A 16859-nucleotide genomic window follows, 5' to 3' on the forward strand; every position below is an offset into this window, starting at 1 on the left:
TCGGGCACTCTCGGCCCGGCGCGGCCCCCACGTCACACAATTAAGGTCCTGGATGCTGCTCCCCGGCCCGGCGCCCGGCTCGCCTCCTCACCTTTCCCTCTTCCTCTTCCTCCTCCCTCGCCGCCTCCATCCTCTGGCTCCCCGGCCGAGGACCGAACCCTCCGGCCCGGCCTCGCCAGCCTGGGAGGAGGCTGGAGGGGGCCGGCGGGAAGGGAGAGGGGGAGAGCGCGGGGGAGAAAAAGAAAGTGAACTCATTGGCGCTCCGCGCGCGCTTCCCTCCCCTCGCCGCGTCCCTCGCCCGCCGCGGCCGGGCGGTGGGCAGGGAAGGAAGTTGTAACACTTGCCGGGCTCCCCTCCCCGCACCCTCCCCCCTCCCACGCTCCGCTCCGCTCCCCCGGCGGGGCCCCCTCCCCCGCGCCCGGCTCCTTTGAATGTGGCCAAGTGCTGTGTGTGCGCGCCGCGCGGGTGGACGCGGCGGCGGCGGTGGTGGCCGGGCAGCGAGCGGGCGGCTCGGCGAGGCGAGCGCGGTAAGTGCGGCGCCGCCGCCGGCGCGCCCTCCTTCCTTTCGGGGGTCCTAGTGCTCGGGCCGCGGCGCCGGAGCGGGAGGGCGGGCGGGCGGGAGCTGGCTCGGCCGGCGGCGCGGTTCCCCGAGCTGCTCTGGGAGGCGCCGCAAGTTGGCCAGCCCGGGTGGCCCTGGAGCATCTCGTCCGCGGGCAGGCTCTCCCTGCGGCCGGCCTCCGGGTTCCGGCCTCCGCGTCCCCGCCCCTCCCTCGCGCCGGATCCCTCGGGCTGCCGGCTCAGGTGGGAACTTCGCGAGCGCCTCTCGCCCGAGGAGCCGGGCGCCGCGCCCCGGGTCCGGGGAGCCCCGGGCTGCTAGGTTCCCCGAGAAAGGCAGCCGGGCCGGGGCGCTCGGGGGGGGGGGGGCTTGCTCCGGCCGGGGGGCATCCCCAGTTTTGTGGTGGGGCGCCGCGTCCTCCTCCGAGGAGTCCCGCAAGATCCTGTAGGGGCTTCCGGCGAGTGGGGAGCCCTGGGATGTCACCACTTTTCCGGGGAAGTGGAAACGAGGCTCCTCCAACTACGGGGGAGCCAAGTTGGGAAGGAGTGAAGGCAGAAAGGGGCTGGGGTGGTGTGGGAAGTGGTGGATCTCGACTGAAACTTGAGCTGGAAACTCTGGGGGAGGCTGGAAGCAAACAAGCAAATATCCCGAACCGGGCATTTAAACAATTACAGATTTATGAGTCTGCCACTCAAGTCTAAGTCTGTATCGTGTTTTACAACAGATTCGAATATTTTAGATGGAAGTGGGTTTGTCCGATCTCTGCCGAACACCTTATGCAATGAATTGAATTCCATTCTTACTGCCTCACTTTTAGAGTGGTTTCAATGGTAACCTGCTACTAATTCGTATTGCGGAAGAAGGGTAAGGAGTAATTCTGCCGTGCGAGACAGCAAATACTTTTGGTTTCCGAAGTCACTGTAATTTAAAGCTAGAGGAAACTTTCCAGGGACTTTTGGGGGACGTGCAATGAAAGTGAAGGAGCGAGCGCTGTCCAAACACTTTTTACAGGGCCCCAGACAGCTGAGATACAGAGAACAGTACTGTCTCTTCATAATACTCTATTTCTTATCTTCTGACGATGTATTTGTCAAACATTTGCAGGCCCTGGCAGAATCCACTGGGTGGTCTTTTCACTCGAAATAGAAGTATGTTCAGGAATTACCTTTCCCTTCTGTTGTCAGAAGGGAAAAAAAAAAAAAGACAGGACTGGCATCTTTGGAGAGCTTGGAAGAGTATCCCAAAAGATGGTATTGCAACTGAACAGAACTTGGTGATTAGATTCCTTTCGTAAATTTGTTTAAAATAGGATGTACACACACCCTCCACCTCCCAGTTGCCTACCTGGAGAAGTACCTGTAGTCTTTCTAGTATATTAGGAACAGAGTTTAGAATTGAAAGTAACTGTATAATTAAAATTCATTACAGATTTTCATATTTCAGTTGAAACAAAAGGTTTTACAAATATGCCAACAACTTTGCTTTGTGCATTCCTAATTATCTAAAACTTCTAGCTTGTATTTCTTAGTATATGGAATTCTTGGAAGAGCCTTGAAACTTTCGATTTGTGATTCTAAATGCAGAGCAAATATTTAATTCTTGCTCTGAGAGTGAGAGGTTAGTTCAGTAATAAGACTTGCTAATCCCACTTTAAAATGTCATGGCATTCACAAATTATTCCTAAATTCTTTAAGGGGGGGGGGATTATGATGTGTTTAGTTATTCTATTGTGTATTTCAGGATTATGTATATCTCTCTTCCTGTTGCATTTTCCTTAACAATCTTTTCTTTTTTCTTACATGGATTTTAATATTCCTCCTCTCAAAGGTACTATTTTTTGCTAGTAGTAAATATATTTTTAATTTTTAAAAGAACATTATGAGGAAAAGTAGTTCCTTTGAGTAAGACATGTATGGTACATATACTACACAATTTTAATGAAAAATGTACTTATATACTAATAACTATAGCAGTGCTTATATATTTGGAAAATATATTAGTATCCTATGCCAATAGCATCAGTGTTAGCAACCCGTAGACAGAGAACGTCCACCCTGATGAGGATTGCTTGGTTATTTAACATAAAGCAGATAAATTTATAGTAGAATTCCGAGTACTTATTTTTTGAAGTTGAACCATTTTGACTGGCTCTCTTTATTATGTAGAAAGACATGTTTTAGGTAAATTATAGAGGCTTTTCTTACTATGATCATGGAGGCGTGTCATGAGTCTTTTGGGTTAGAAAAGAGAACCTGCTTTATTAGGCTGAAGACAAAGAAAGATAAGGATGCTTACCTTTGAATAGAAGAAAGGACTTAAATAGAGTGAAAAGTTGTAAATTTATTCGGAAAGAAAACCTAGCTAAACAATAATAATCCAGTTAGCAAGTTCAAGCTGGTCTTTCTTATCTTTGCTTTTGAGAGCCAAGAGTAATTATTCTCTTTGTAAAGAGTGGAGCAAATAAGAAACCAGGGAAAAGTGTATGCCTCGCATTGTGAGTAGAATGTGCTATCGGAAATACCTAGTCAACTTTGAGCTGGATGTACAAAAACTGCTATTTTTGCAGTAGCTGTGAAAGTGTTTGGAAATGCTGAAGTTTACCCTTTCTGTAACGGTACTGGGAAATAAGTCCTGAGGTTGGTTATAGTCTGCTAAAAAACCATCATAAAGACAACTTTATTAGTTTATTAATATTGATTATTTTAATATATTTACCTCCCTCCTATAAAACATTGTTTCTCCCTTTAAAAATTTGATCTCTGGGTGGCCGAGGAATGGTATCAAGGTATTGTACTTACGTGAATCAGTGTATTCAGCAGTGTTAATGAATTGTCTGCCCTTTTCTTGAAGATACGCTGTGGAAACCTGTGAAGCGTGTTTACGCATTGCTTATCTACCAGTGTTTTATTTGATAGTCAAATGTCCATTTTAACTTTTAGTACGTACTTGTTTTTACTTAGATGGAGAATATCAGGAGAGAGCACAGTGATCTGCTGTCAAACTTTTACTCTGATCCACAACCAATTATACATCCCTTTGAATTTTCAGTTGAGGTTGTATTAGTTTTATAAAGTGGAATGAGAGTGGAGAAGAATTTAACATGCATTCAGAATAAAGACGTGTACTGAAAAGCTAGTACAATAATGCCATGCTACTGAAATGTTTCAACAACTGAGTCTTAAAAATGATGTCATGGAAGCTTCTTTGAGGACACATTATCAGAACCTGATTTTGAAGATATCGGCTATCTTAAAGAGTCCTGATGGCACTTTTGTGAGTAACAACAACAGCAAAAATTGTTAGTTGTAAAACTGATTAATTGTTGTGTCTTATAAAAACTGATTTATTTCATACTTTTTTTATACCAAGCATTACCATTATGAAGCTCTCCTTCAAATTGAGATTAATGTTTCTGAGCAAAGAAGTGGGTTGGAGGGCTGCATTCATTTTGAGTGCTTTTGTAATCAATTTTAGATATAGCATTCCACAATGGATCAGTTTGCATCCAAACCTGCCCTATTATGTAGAATTAACTTGTTGGTGATTGATAGGAGTACTTCTACATCCTGAAAAGTCATTTGTTTCCAGACAAGTGTGATGGTTTATATGGGTTTCAAAATATTGCTCCTTATAATTAAAACATCCTTTGGGGGACCTAATTTGAACTTTCTCTAAGAACTAGATAAAGCATGAAGAAGCAATTCATTAATGCATTTTCAACTAAAATAGCCTTTTCCCCCAGTACACTATGTCTCAAGGTGTGTTTCCTCGCTTATCAGAAGGTTGTATCATCTTTTTGGGTTGTAAATGGTGAACATTATGCATTTAGGTGATTTCCTTTTCTGTTTATATCAACATTCTAGTTGAGTTTTTCAAGGAGTTCTTAAAATTATAGATCTACGTCTCGCCCATGTGTGATAACTTATTTCACAAGGTGGTAGGTATAATCCTGACAATGAAAGGTAGTGCATGTGGAGGTAATTCTTTATCCTCGTTGGGAACCTGGAAAGATGGTGAATACTATTGTCCCTACTGTGATATTTGCATTTGTTTCTTAGTTGTGTCTAGCCGGCTTCAGCTTTAGAAGCTTTTTATTCTTTTCTGAAAGACCACATTAAGATTTTCTTGGGGGCTTCCTAGGTGGCGCAGTGGTTAAGAATCCGCCTGCCAATGCAGGGGACACAGGTTTGATCCCTGCTCCAGGAAGATCCCACATGCCATGGAGCCACTAAGCCCGTGTGCCAAAAAAAAAAAAAAAAGATTTTCTTGGGCTTTGGTCCATATTGCACTGCTTACTGTGCTACATGCTTACAGTCTCAATATAATAAAATATTAAAAGCACAGACTATAAGATTAATACAGATAAGTATTCTAATATAGCCATGGTGTGCAGGATTTTCAAATAAAGATGGAACTGCTTTATAGGTGCATGTGAAGTTCCACAGTGACATTGTTCTTGGCTTTCAGGAAAAAAGGACTCGGTAGGAAATATGTTTATTGTACTTTAATTTTCTTCTCTGTACTGATAGATGATTTACATTGAATCAGTGTTTTTCCAGTTAAGAACATTCATTTAAAACAGTTTTAACACTACATTAATGCACTCAAATAACCATTTTCAAAGCATTCTTTTAGCCAACCATGAGAACATAAACTATCAAAACACAGAAACTTGCTCTGAGATATATAGATGTTTCATATACCAAAACTACAGTTAGACTCATTCTTTTGAAAGAATTTTGATACATTTTTTTTTGTGGCTTTGATTCAATAACTCTGGTGACCTCCTAGTTAGAACAGCTACAAAGTAGGCTCATAAAAGAGAGCATCTACTCAAACCTGTTTCTTTCTACTTTAAAACACTGTATAGATGAATGTCAGTATCACAGAATATACTCATAAGCCATGTAAGGAAAGGATTGAAACCATATCAGATATCATATAATGTTTATGATGAGAATTGTACTGCCCTGTTGATACTTTTGCAGTCTTGGAAGGGCTAGTCCTGACTTTTCAAACAAGTTCGTGATAGGTGGCAGTCTTAACTGAGTTCCATGACTTCAGTGAAATAATAGGTGGTTCTAATGCAATAAGGAGCCTGTGTAGAATGGAGTGTATCATATTATCAAACTATGGTTGCATTCTTTCTTGGAGATTAGTGGTTGATAACCTCTTATGGAGATGTGGCAGTTTAAAAGTCATTTCCCCCACATTTGTAGTCCTCTGGCTTACGCTGGAGCATGCAAAACAGAGAGCATCCCTTTTGAAAATGAATTTGTTTTGAGAAAAATAAGTGCAGATTTTCACACTTGAATGTTTTTGTTCCATTATGTGAAAGTTAGTGTAGGATTCTGTTTGTTGACAAAATGTTCTCAAGTATTGTGGAATACTTTTTACTCCTATTAGAGAAGTTGGGGAGGAGTGGGGATGATATGATTTGGGTTTCCAGGGGTGAGACTCATATTACTTAATAATAATCATATCATCACATTATTTGATAATAATTTTATAAGTGGGTCCACTGGGTCTCTGCCTCAAAATTAAAGGAGGAGGGGAGAGAGAGAAAGAGAAGTGGAGAGAGGAAGAGGAGACAGTATGAATATGAATATCTTTTAGGATGTGATGGTCCTTTGAGCATTTTCTGTGTGTAGCAGCAAATTTGACAGGAAAAGCAGTCTGTAAAGGGCATATTTGGTCATTTAAGTTAATTGGGTAAGTACAGGAGAAAATTAACTTCTCAATTTTTTTTCACTTTTAAGTATATACATTTTAGCTCCCTACATGAGAATATGAACTTCATTGTTTTTTTTTTAAATTCATCCAAGAAATTCTAAATATCATATATTGCTCTTCATATTGATGGGGAAAAGGAACTGCATTAACAGCTCTAGTATATAGGTATACTTTCTTTGTGTATGGGACTGAACACCAACTTGTAATTTTATAATTATAAATTGTATGTAGAGACTTATAAAAAAATTCCGATTATTTTAAAGGATCATTTAGGAGGTAACTTAAAGATCACTTATCTTTGAAGATAAGGCTCGTAACCAATATATTTCAGTCATTCTGTCATTTCTTTGCTGGTCAGTTACACTTGCCAGAATTGTTGTGATAATTCCTCTTGAGATGGCCATACTTTAGACAGAAATAGTGGCTTGGTAACAACTGTCTTCCTTTAGTGAGATTCTGAAGCATTTCTGAATAGTAAGATGATGTGAATTTGTGGTCCGTATTTACCCCAGGAAAAAAGAAAGAAAGAAAGGAAGAGAGGGAGGAAGAAAAAAAGAAAAGCTGTTCTCTTATTAGAATGGATGATTTCATCTCGAGTTAAGCTCAGATCTTTTATGGTTAGAATTGTGGACCCCCTGATCAGTGTGAGAGGGTGAGGTGTCTTTTTGATAACAGGGGCGTTTCCAGAGAAGAGGTCTTTCTTTGCTCAAGAGCATGTCCAGCCCCTACACTGTGTTCAGCATTTGGCTTCGGTACTGAGAGGTATCATAGGCGAGCTCATGGACTTGGACCACACACTGGAAGGTATGTTCTGCAGAGAGTCACAAGACAGGATTGAAATTACTTTCATTTAATCTTTAATTTTTCATGCAACAAGAAATGCATGGAGTATTAATGGGTTTGCAGGAAGCACATGCAAATGCATTCATGTTGGGATGTGTTTATTTCAGTAATTGTCATAGTGAACCTATTGAAAACTATACTTATTGTTTATCCTCCATCTACCAAATGCTCTTTTAAAGTATAACATCTCTGCTAGTACTTTTATCAGAGAATTTGGAATTTGTCAACATGGAGGTGGGAAAAATTGGCAAGGGATTGTTTCCTTTAAAACAGCTCTTAAGAAAAAAAGCTGGCACAAGGCTTGTCACTTAAAATAATTATGAAAACCAGGAGAAGACAGATGTAAATTTTATTTCTTCAGAATTTATAATAACTTCCAGTTAAGAAAGCTGTCAGTCCTATAGTTCTAGAAGAACAAATCTGTGACTTTTTTTTTCTCTTAACAACAAAAAAAGTATCTTGAACAGCATTATTACATTTTTATAAGTAAAAAATGAAATGAATATTTGAAAATGTAATCTCTTTTCACTTATGTGTCATGTCATAATGAGAATAATAAAGGTAGGAAAAATACTGCAAATAATAACTAATCCAGTAATTTAAATACAGAAAAGTGACTCACTCTAGTATCATAAAGGAATAAAGGCTACAGTGTAACCAACCATATTTTGTCTCTTGATTGTCACAAATGTAGGACATTTTTCTTAGAGGGATGTTGCTGAATTTTATGATAGCATCAATAGTAGTTGGAGAATAATTTGATATAATCAAAATAACTAAAATGTTAATCCTTTTCATGTTCACTAATACTTTAAGAAACATTCCTAAAGAATTACGATGCTTTTGAAAATAACCATACCTCTTAGGAAAAAGAAAATATGTTTGTTACCTTACAAAGCTGTTGATGACTTTGGGTTCAGTAAGGGGTGAAGGTTGAAGTGACCTTCTTGCCCGAAACTACCCTTCAGGTTAGAACAGACATTTTCCAGCTATAATATATTTCTAAGTTTGTTTCTACTTTGAGTCCGTTTCCAACTTGTTTTTCTCCCATGAAGCTGCTACTGTATTTAACATTTAAAATAAATTTTAATTTAAACAAAAATGAAAGTTATGACACATAGGTAAGGTGCACCTGTCAGACCAGAGCTGAATCCTCACTCTCAGTAAATTTTATGTCTCCAGTATAACTTTTTCTTGCCAAATATGAATAGAATAGCCTATCCTATATTTCTTGTGATTAAAAACTCAAATAGAGCAAAGGTAACCACTAAGGAAGAAGTTTGCTCTATTTGAGAATGAGAAGACTCTGGCATCATAAAAATTTTGTAAACAATATTTTACTAATTTTAAAAATTACATGTGTGGCAGGGACTTTGAGTCAGTACTTTACTGAAGATAAAATACTTTAATATTTGCTATCCCGTGTTTTGATGGTGATATAATTTTCTGTGTTGTTTTAATTCATACATTACACAATGTAGTAGATGTATAGCGTTATGACTTTCAAGGCATATCATTGCAAAGGATGAAATTTTTAAGTTAAATTTATTTTAACAGTTTGAAGATTTGAAGTGTAATAAATTGTAGTTAAAAATGCAGCCTCAAACAGAAAAGTCCTCATTTTATATTTTTCATGTGAAGATTTGAAGTGTAATAAATTGTAGTTAAAAATGCAGCCTCAAACAGAAAAGTCCTCATTTTATATTTTTCAAATTTAAATATTGTTTTACTAATATATATGTGTGTGTATATAAATAAAACTTAAATTTAAACTATTTGCACTTATGGCTTTTATCTTTTATATGTGTCCACTAATCAGAACTTCAGATTTGTGTTTACATGCATATTGTGCTGTGTAATCTATAATTAAGGAATTTAAAAATATTAGTAATCAAAACATGCACTAACTCTAATTTTTTAAAGAAACCTAAAAGGAATTAAGATGATTAGATAAATCTGTTGTTCTAGAAATCATAAAATATAATTTAATGAATACCCCGTTTTACATAATCTGGACACTTGGAGAATATTCATTAATACATATGTATTAATCCAATGTCCACACAAATAACGAAAAAGTTACTTACTACAAAAATGAAAGGTGAATGATGTATTTATATTATTGTCCTTAAGTCGCCCAGCATGAATTTGTGAAATAAATGTTATGGTTTAAGATACATCATTTACTGATATTCTGGTTTCAAGTCATCTCAGTAAAATTCACTTAATCTTGCATTTCATTTAAGTGTGAAGTTAACACGTTGAATCCACCTTGAATCAGTATAGCCCAATACAGAAGCCTAATCTCTTTCCCTTAAAGTTTTACATAAAATCTACGCCTTCCAATAAAATGGTTCCACTCCACTATGCAGGTGTTTGCTATCTTAGACGAACAAGAGAGTTGAAGGGGAAGACAAGTGCTTGTTTTTAAGGTGCCATCAATTAATTGTCCTCACATCATCTGATGAAAGTAGCTTTTAAAAACTGCATTGCGCTTCAGATAGGAATTGCAACAGATCAAGCTTGATGAGTTTTATATTTAGCTCTCAGCAAAAGGTAATATGAGTTACTTAAGACAAATCATTAATGTAGCACATCTTAAATGTATTTATTTATCACATATAAGGTATATAGATTGCGTAATTACCACTTGAGCTTTGAAAAGGCTATACTTCAATTTGAAATTTTTAAATGTTGGAAAAAAGGAAAGTATTAGTAGTTCTCAGTCTTGGAGCTTGTTACTAGTGTAGGCCTTTGAGGGACTGTTTTATCTTTTACTATTTTGTTTTTGCCTTTTTTTTAAGTCATTCCTTCTAAGGTATTTCTTATCATTTTAATTTAAGCCTGGAACATAAGCATTTGATTTAGGAATAGATGTAAATTATTAGTGCAAATTATGCTTTTTTTCCCCCAAAGAAAAGGATCTCTGTGCTTTCTGGGTGAGATTTTGGTTCTTTTAGGATTAAGATTTCATTGGTATAAATGGCTAATTTTGGTGGCAGAGTGTTACAGAGTTTTTAAGTCCTCGTTATTACTTTTAAAAGAATATCCCATCAGGAAGAGGAAGCTTTGTGGATAAGCTGCCACTCTTTGATGAAGCATTATACATTCGCCCCTAATTCTGTGATCCCAGAATCTATTACATAGTGGTTTTATCAAGTAGCACTAGACTAGCCTGGCCATCATTTTCATTTCCTTAAAAAAGTTAATTGGTTCCTTTCCTAAATCTAATATTTATGTAGAACTGTAGTCTAAATATATATTTTAGGCATTAACAGATTCAGCTCCTGAAATCCAGAGGTTCGTCCCTCAATGCAAGATGATAAAGCCAGAAAAGTTTCGAAGGATGTTTTCCCTTCCATCAGATGCTTAGTTGAACTGATTATTGCCAGGTTCTCAGTCAAGTGGTTTCCCTACTCAGTGAAGCTTGCGGGGTCCGTGGCCGGATTGAAGTTCTTTGTGAGCTTTCTCTGTGTTAGTAATAGTGAGAGCAACTTGAGAAAGAAAGAAAAGCATCACATATTATGAAAGTTAGTTAATTTCCTCTGCGCATGTATGTAAAAAGTGAGCATGTTTTGGTCAGAGATTTCTTTTTAAAAAAGGGTTATTCTGTTATTATATTCCCATTTGGAATGAATAATTCTAAAGATAATTGTGAGAGAAGGGTGTCATGTTCAAAGGAGACCTTTTTTGGTCAAAGAAATACATTAAATTGAGTGATCAGGCTGGAGAATTAATTGTGTTTATATTTATATCAGTTTTTACTCAGTTGTCAATCGCATAGAAGACCAATTCATCATCTTCAAGAATCAAATATCAAATATTGTTAAATTAAGACATTTTTGTTGTAAAACACAAATGATGCCACCGAAAACGGTACAATATGTTATAGATAATTAATTTACCTTAATAGATGGGTTCTTGTTTCTGAGGCTTCTAGCTTCTAAAAGTTTAAAAAAGAGTAGCAAAGTTTGGTATAAAAATTGCAAAGTGAGGACGTGAGTAGTTTTTTCAGTTAAAATAATTCTGATTTTTCTATACTTATTCATTGAAACATACTATACAAACTTCAAAAGATGACTTTATAATGTTCATATTCCTGTTCTGAGTTATTATCCTAAAATTTTATGTATAAATATATATATATCCATTCTGAAAGATATGACTAAAAATATTTTCAATTTTTAAATCTTAAATTGAAAGTATTTATAAGGAAACTACTTTAAAAATGATCTTTTATGACTACTATAATATGACAATTGATTATTCAAGCCTTCGTAAGGGATTCTAGACTTTTATAACTGGTATAAATATGATATTAAAAAATATACACTACCTAGAAGCTAGCAAGAGGTAACCAAGTTTCAATTACTTTCTAAGATTTTTAGAAGAATTTAAATAAAACCTTAAAATATTTTACGTAAATATTGTCCAAATTTCCAGTTTATTATCACTAAGACACAGGTTTAATACCTTTTTGAAATAATAACCTGGTTTTAAAAGAGTCATCACGTTTACCATTTCTAATTCTTAGAGTATTTCTGTTTTAATTTTGCCTATGAAGTAGTACAGATTAAAGATTTTAAAGAGCAGGTTTTCTTTCTATCTTTCATCAGCTCTGTAGCTGAACCCTGACAATCCCTTTCTTCATTACTCTAAGCCACTGTCAGATTCTAATCTTTGCTGTCTCCACAGCTGTTTGAGGATTTTTTTTTTTTTTTTGGCAAATGTAATTACAAATACATGTGTTTTGTGCACCTCACTTCCTGTAAATGAGGATAAAAGAAGGTTGGAGGAGACTAAGACCGTGCTGTGTGTTTCGGGCCGTGGGTGACTCTGTTTTCAAATTATTATGTCAGTGATTATTAGGAAGAATTGCAAGGATTAAAACACAACAGAACTTTAGGCTTCACTGATACTAAGCAATAAAAATCACTGAAAATTTAATAATGTCTGCAGAACAAGTACATTTTTATGAAGTCAAGCACCACTGAATCGAGTGGTTACACATTTCCATGGGTCATTTTTCTAAAGTGGTGGTCACAATTTAAACAGAACATGATGGTTTTTTTCACTTTTTAAAAACCCATTAAAAGAGAGAAGTTTATTACTCTCTTGCATTTATTTTGATGTACCAAGTTGGAGAATGATTGGTGTCACATGGGCACTTAGCAAATGTGCAGTGATTTAACCCCGTAGAAATTAGAGAGAGTGCTTTTTGAAGAGAATTCAGCATATTTACTTGCATTAATATTACTTACAGAACAAAATTGGAAACTTTAGCTATATGTAGCCTTAAGTCATGTTAAATTTTTCACCTTTTGAGGACAGCCCGTCTTTATGTGTAATTTTTCTCTTTCATAGTATCAGAATATTTTCCCATCTCTGGGTACAGTAGGACTTGCTAATCTCTCAGAATACGTAAAGGTACTTTCTGAGATTAGGAAAGTGTAGAAAATTATTGAGCTCACTATCTGCAAAGATGTTGCATATATGCAGTTTTTGTTTGCTTCTTATTTGAGGTTATAGAGAATATCTGTGGCCTGGTGAAAATTCTTTGGAGGACAAGGAGGGTGGGCTGCGTGGGAGGTGGTAAATCAGACTTCTTTTGGAGAAGATAGACCCATTCGTCGTACACCATTTTTCTGCTTCTTTTCATGTAAGCATCTTGAGCCTGGGAAAAGGTACTCAAGGCCAAAAATGTGAAAAATGCTTAGTTTCATATTTTGCGTACTTTCAGGGGAGCTGTGGAGAGTTGTTCAGGGGAAGAAATGTACTATTTACCACTCAAAACTTTAAAAATTTCCCCATTTATATTTACTCTATTAGAAATTAATAATGAGCCACTCCCATCACATCTATAAAAATTACGAGGCCGTATAAATGCCATAAAGCTCTTCCTTGATTTGAATCTCCCTCTTTACTTTTAGCGTGTACCCAATTCACGAAGGCATTTTTCTCTCCCAGTTGATTTAAATCAAACCCCATGTGTTTCGCTAGTGTTCTGTGTCCAAGTAACTGTGTTCTAGGGAAGATTAAAGGACAAAAGACATGATCTCAGACCCGTAGGAAGTTTTCACTTCTAGTTGAACATGGTGTAAAAGATAACAGCAGTCATTAAGGTTGTTAAGAAGGCCAAAGGAAGTGATGGAAGGATTACTATTTTGGTCAAATTGTGTTCTAATAGCCCGTGAATCTTGGAAATGCCAGAGAACTGAAGGGAATAGCAGAACTAGAGCTTCTAGCATTGGAAACACCATGCAGACCTTAGCAGTGCCTTGAAACTCTAGGAGACATTGGAAAGGACCTGGGGAGGTAACCGCTAACAAACAGCAGAAGCGCCAAGGGCTCACAAATGATGAAAGGACAAACAGAGGAGTGAATCAGAATATATGCCTTCTCCTTCTCCACCCCACCCCCACACACGCATGGCCATCGACGCCCCCAAAGAGGGGGCTTTGGAAGCCAGTGACCTGGGAACAACAGAGGTTGACCATCTGCCTCCTTCCCTGTGGAATAACTTGGCAAAGTATTTGTCACACACTTGCACACACCAAGCCTGTGAAAGCGGAGACCCCCCTCTCCTGGGCTCAGCACAGCCGTAGCTCCGAGCACAGTGCCTGGCCCTGAGGAGGCCGTCAGTAAATAATTGATACAGGCTTGAAATCTCCCCTCACTCCACATCAGTGTCAAGTGTCCTCACTAGCGAATAGCTCCTTTCTCCAAAAGGCGTGTGGCCTCTAAACTCAGGTCATCTTCCAGGACCACTCACATCCTGCAGGTGCACGATTCTGTTATTTTCAGATTGCCTGTGATTCATGGTAAACATATAGTGCCAACAACAGTGTGTCGGCGTGGAGATGGGAACAGTAAATATGGCTGTAGCCTGTAGATCTCTGAAAAAAGACAGGAGTTGATGTACAGAGGTCAGGGGACTCCAGGAGAGGGAACCAGAATAGCAACGGAGAGATCAAGGACAGCAAACCCCAATGCATTCATGAACAGGTGACAACAGTGCTGGCAGGTACCCTAGATGAAAGGAAAGGACCTGGTTATTTGCATATTACATTTTCCCGTCTCCACAGGTACGTGCTCTCTCACATCCCTTAAGGTGTGTAGCTCTCTTTGTCTTTCATTTTTCCACTATCGGAATAGACACAGGGACAGAGAAATGTTTCATCAGTAGGAGGAAAACAATAGAGCAAGTTGGATAATAAATGATATTGACATAGCCTCTGAGTCAGAGACGCAGGGGGTGACGGACTCTGGGCACTGCAGGGTGTGGGCTTCATCCAAAAGGGGCCACCCCATTGCACCTTTAGACTCCTCACTGCCATGTGGAGGTGAAATGATGTTGCCAGATTGTGAGATTTTTCAAGAAATGCCAAAATATGAATTATATGCAATCCCTAGATTTTTAAATGTTGGCTCATAAAAAAAGAAGAAACCAACAAACCACACAACACACAGATAAAACACAACATGACTGCAGGCTGGGTTTGACAGTTGGGCCACCATTTTGCAACCTGTGATGTAGAGGCAGAGCTTTGCATATGTATTTGGGGGAGACCACGGGTGAGCAGAGGATCCCCCCATGGAGAAATCTGCCATGAGTTTGGAGAGAGAGCTTGGTCCAGATTGTGGATTATCTTAAATGTCATCCTCTTCTCCCCATTTTGGAGGAGAAAATGTTTTCAGTTTGCAGTACACTTTTTCCTGCTTTAAAACAGAAACCCAGGCTGCCAGCGAGCCTTCTGGAAGCATTCTTCATGCCAAGGCAGCAAAGGGTTAAGTGACGGGAGTAGTTAGGCTTTGGCCCTTTCAACCGGCTGCTTCACACCCCTCCCTCCTGTTTTCATCTTCTTCCCATCAGGGACTGAACAGACTAGGTCCTGACACCCTTAACACACCCGTACTGTGGTGGGAAACTCCAGAAGCGAGCTATAGCTAGTGTGTAGGTTTCTTGCATTGAATTTGAATATTGTCTGAATCCAGATGCTAAATTCTATAGGAAAGGAAAATCTTCAGTTAAACATGACATTGGATTAGGTCGTACCCATGGCCTTCAGTGAAGACAGAGAACACATAGGATTCCCGTGGCACAGTGTTTTTCATTGTCTTGTGGTTTCTGAGTTGGGCTCTCGCACTAGAGAGGTCTGCTCAGAACCCATGTTCGTCATTTATTTGCAGTGTGACCTTGGGTACAGCCCCTCCCTCTCTGAGCTTCACGTCCTCATCTGAGCAACGGATTGGTAATAAGGGCTGATGACAGTACCGTTGTCAGGAGCCTGGCAGGTGCCCTGCATGCCATCCATGCCGGGTGCTGGTGGCTTCGGTCATTGCAGGGGTTGTCAGTAGTACCTTGGAGGGAATGCCGCGCTCACTAGGATGGCTTCATGTAGGTTTTGGAGTCAGATTTGGAGACCAGACTCCAAGTCCCAACTGTGCCACTTGGTTACTTTAACCTTCATACAGCTGAGATGCTAATAACATAGCCACGTGCAGGCTGGTTGTAAGGATGAAGTGAGACAAAGTACGGAGAGGGCTCACATAGCATCAGGTGTGTTGTAAGCCATAAATAACACGTGTGTGTGTGTGTGTGTGTGTGTGTGTGTGTGTCAGGAGAGGACCACATGCTTCTCCAGCAACCAGACTGCTGCATCATTAGCTCTAAATTTAAGTAAGAATAACAAAAATGCAGTCACAAGGTTGCTTCTCTTTACTTGGGCTGTCCCGCAGAATCCTACTTTGAATTAATGAATAACTTAACGGTGTTGATTCTCTGACATGCCAAGTTACTGATGAGAAGTGGTACATTTAAGGAGAGGGGTCTGGACTGTGGATACTCAGAAGAGTGACAGCGTGCCACCTCTTATCCAGGGAGCGACATACACAGAGCTGGTGAGAGCAGTGAACACACATAGTGATGGTCCAGAATCACCTAGAGAAGATAAGGGGGCATGCGTGTGACACATCTTACAAATGTTTATACGAAATGGGTGAAGAGATTTTTGATATTTCAAGGAATGTAAGATTTATCTTTAAAATCTACCCAAAGACGCATCCCTAATGATGGCAGACAACTGGGATATTTTATGGGAAAAAGAAAAAAACTGTCCTGACGGGGTCAGCATTGTTTTTAATGAATTTATTTATTTATTTATTGGCTCTTCATTGCTGCACGTGGACTTTCTCTAGTTGTGGAGAGCGGGGGCTGCTCTTCATTGTGATGTGCGTGCTCCTCATTGCGGTGGCTTCTCTTGTTGCAGAGCACTGGCTCTAGGTGCACGGGCTTCAGTAGTTGTAGCACGTGGGCTCAATAGTTGTGGCTCACAGGCTCTAGAGCACAGGCTCAGGAGTTGTGGCACATGGGCTTAGTTGGTCCACAGCATGTGGAATCTTCCTGGACCAGGACTCGAACCCATGTCCCCTGCATTGGCAGATGGATTCTTAACCACTGTGCCACCAGGGAAGCCCAGAGGTCAGCATTTTAAGTACATTCTGGTTCATTTTTTTAAATGAAAATATATGATCCTTTTTTCACATTGTTATTGGAATGACCTAAGTATATACTATTTAAATCAACATCTCTTAAAGATTCAGGAAATTTTTCATGGAAATTTGGTGCCCAAATTTATAACATATATTTAAAATATATTGATATATAAGTAGAAATAATAAACAAACTTGAACACAATAAAAAAAGTTTGTTTCATTAACAGAATTA

General features: G+C 39.1%; 1 protein-coding gene across 1 annotated transcript in view; it reads left to right on the forward strand.

The window, feature by feature from the left end:
• Positions 1–308: 308 nt before the first annotated feature.
• TENM3 (teneurin transmembrane protein 3) overlaps positions 309–16859 on the forward strand; it is a 592830-nt gene continuing 576279 nt past the window's right edge. The window contains exon 1 of the mRNA XM_057696894.1: positions 309–527. The gene's annotated coding sequence lies outside the window, so the exon portion shown is untranslated. The remainder of the gene's footprint in view (positions 528–16859) is intronic.

Source organism: Hippopotamus amphibius, chromosome 10, assembly GCF_030028045.1.
Source record: "Hippopotamus amphibius kiboko isolate mHipAmp2 chromosome 10, mHipAmp2.hap2, whole genome shotgun sequence".
Classification (NCBI taxonomy): Eukaryota; Metazoa; Chordata; class Mammalia; order Artiodactyla; family Hippopotamidae; genus Hippopotamus; species Hippopotamus amphibius.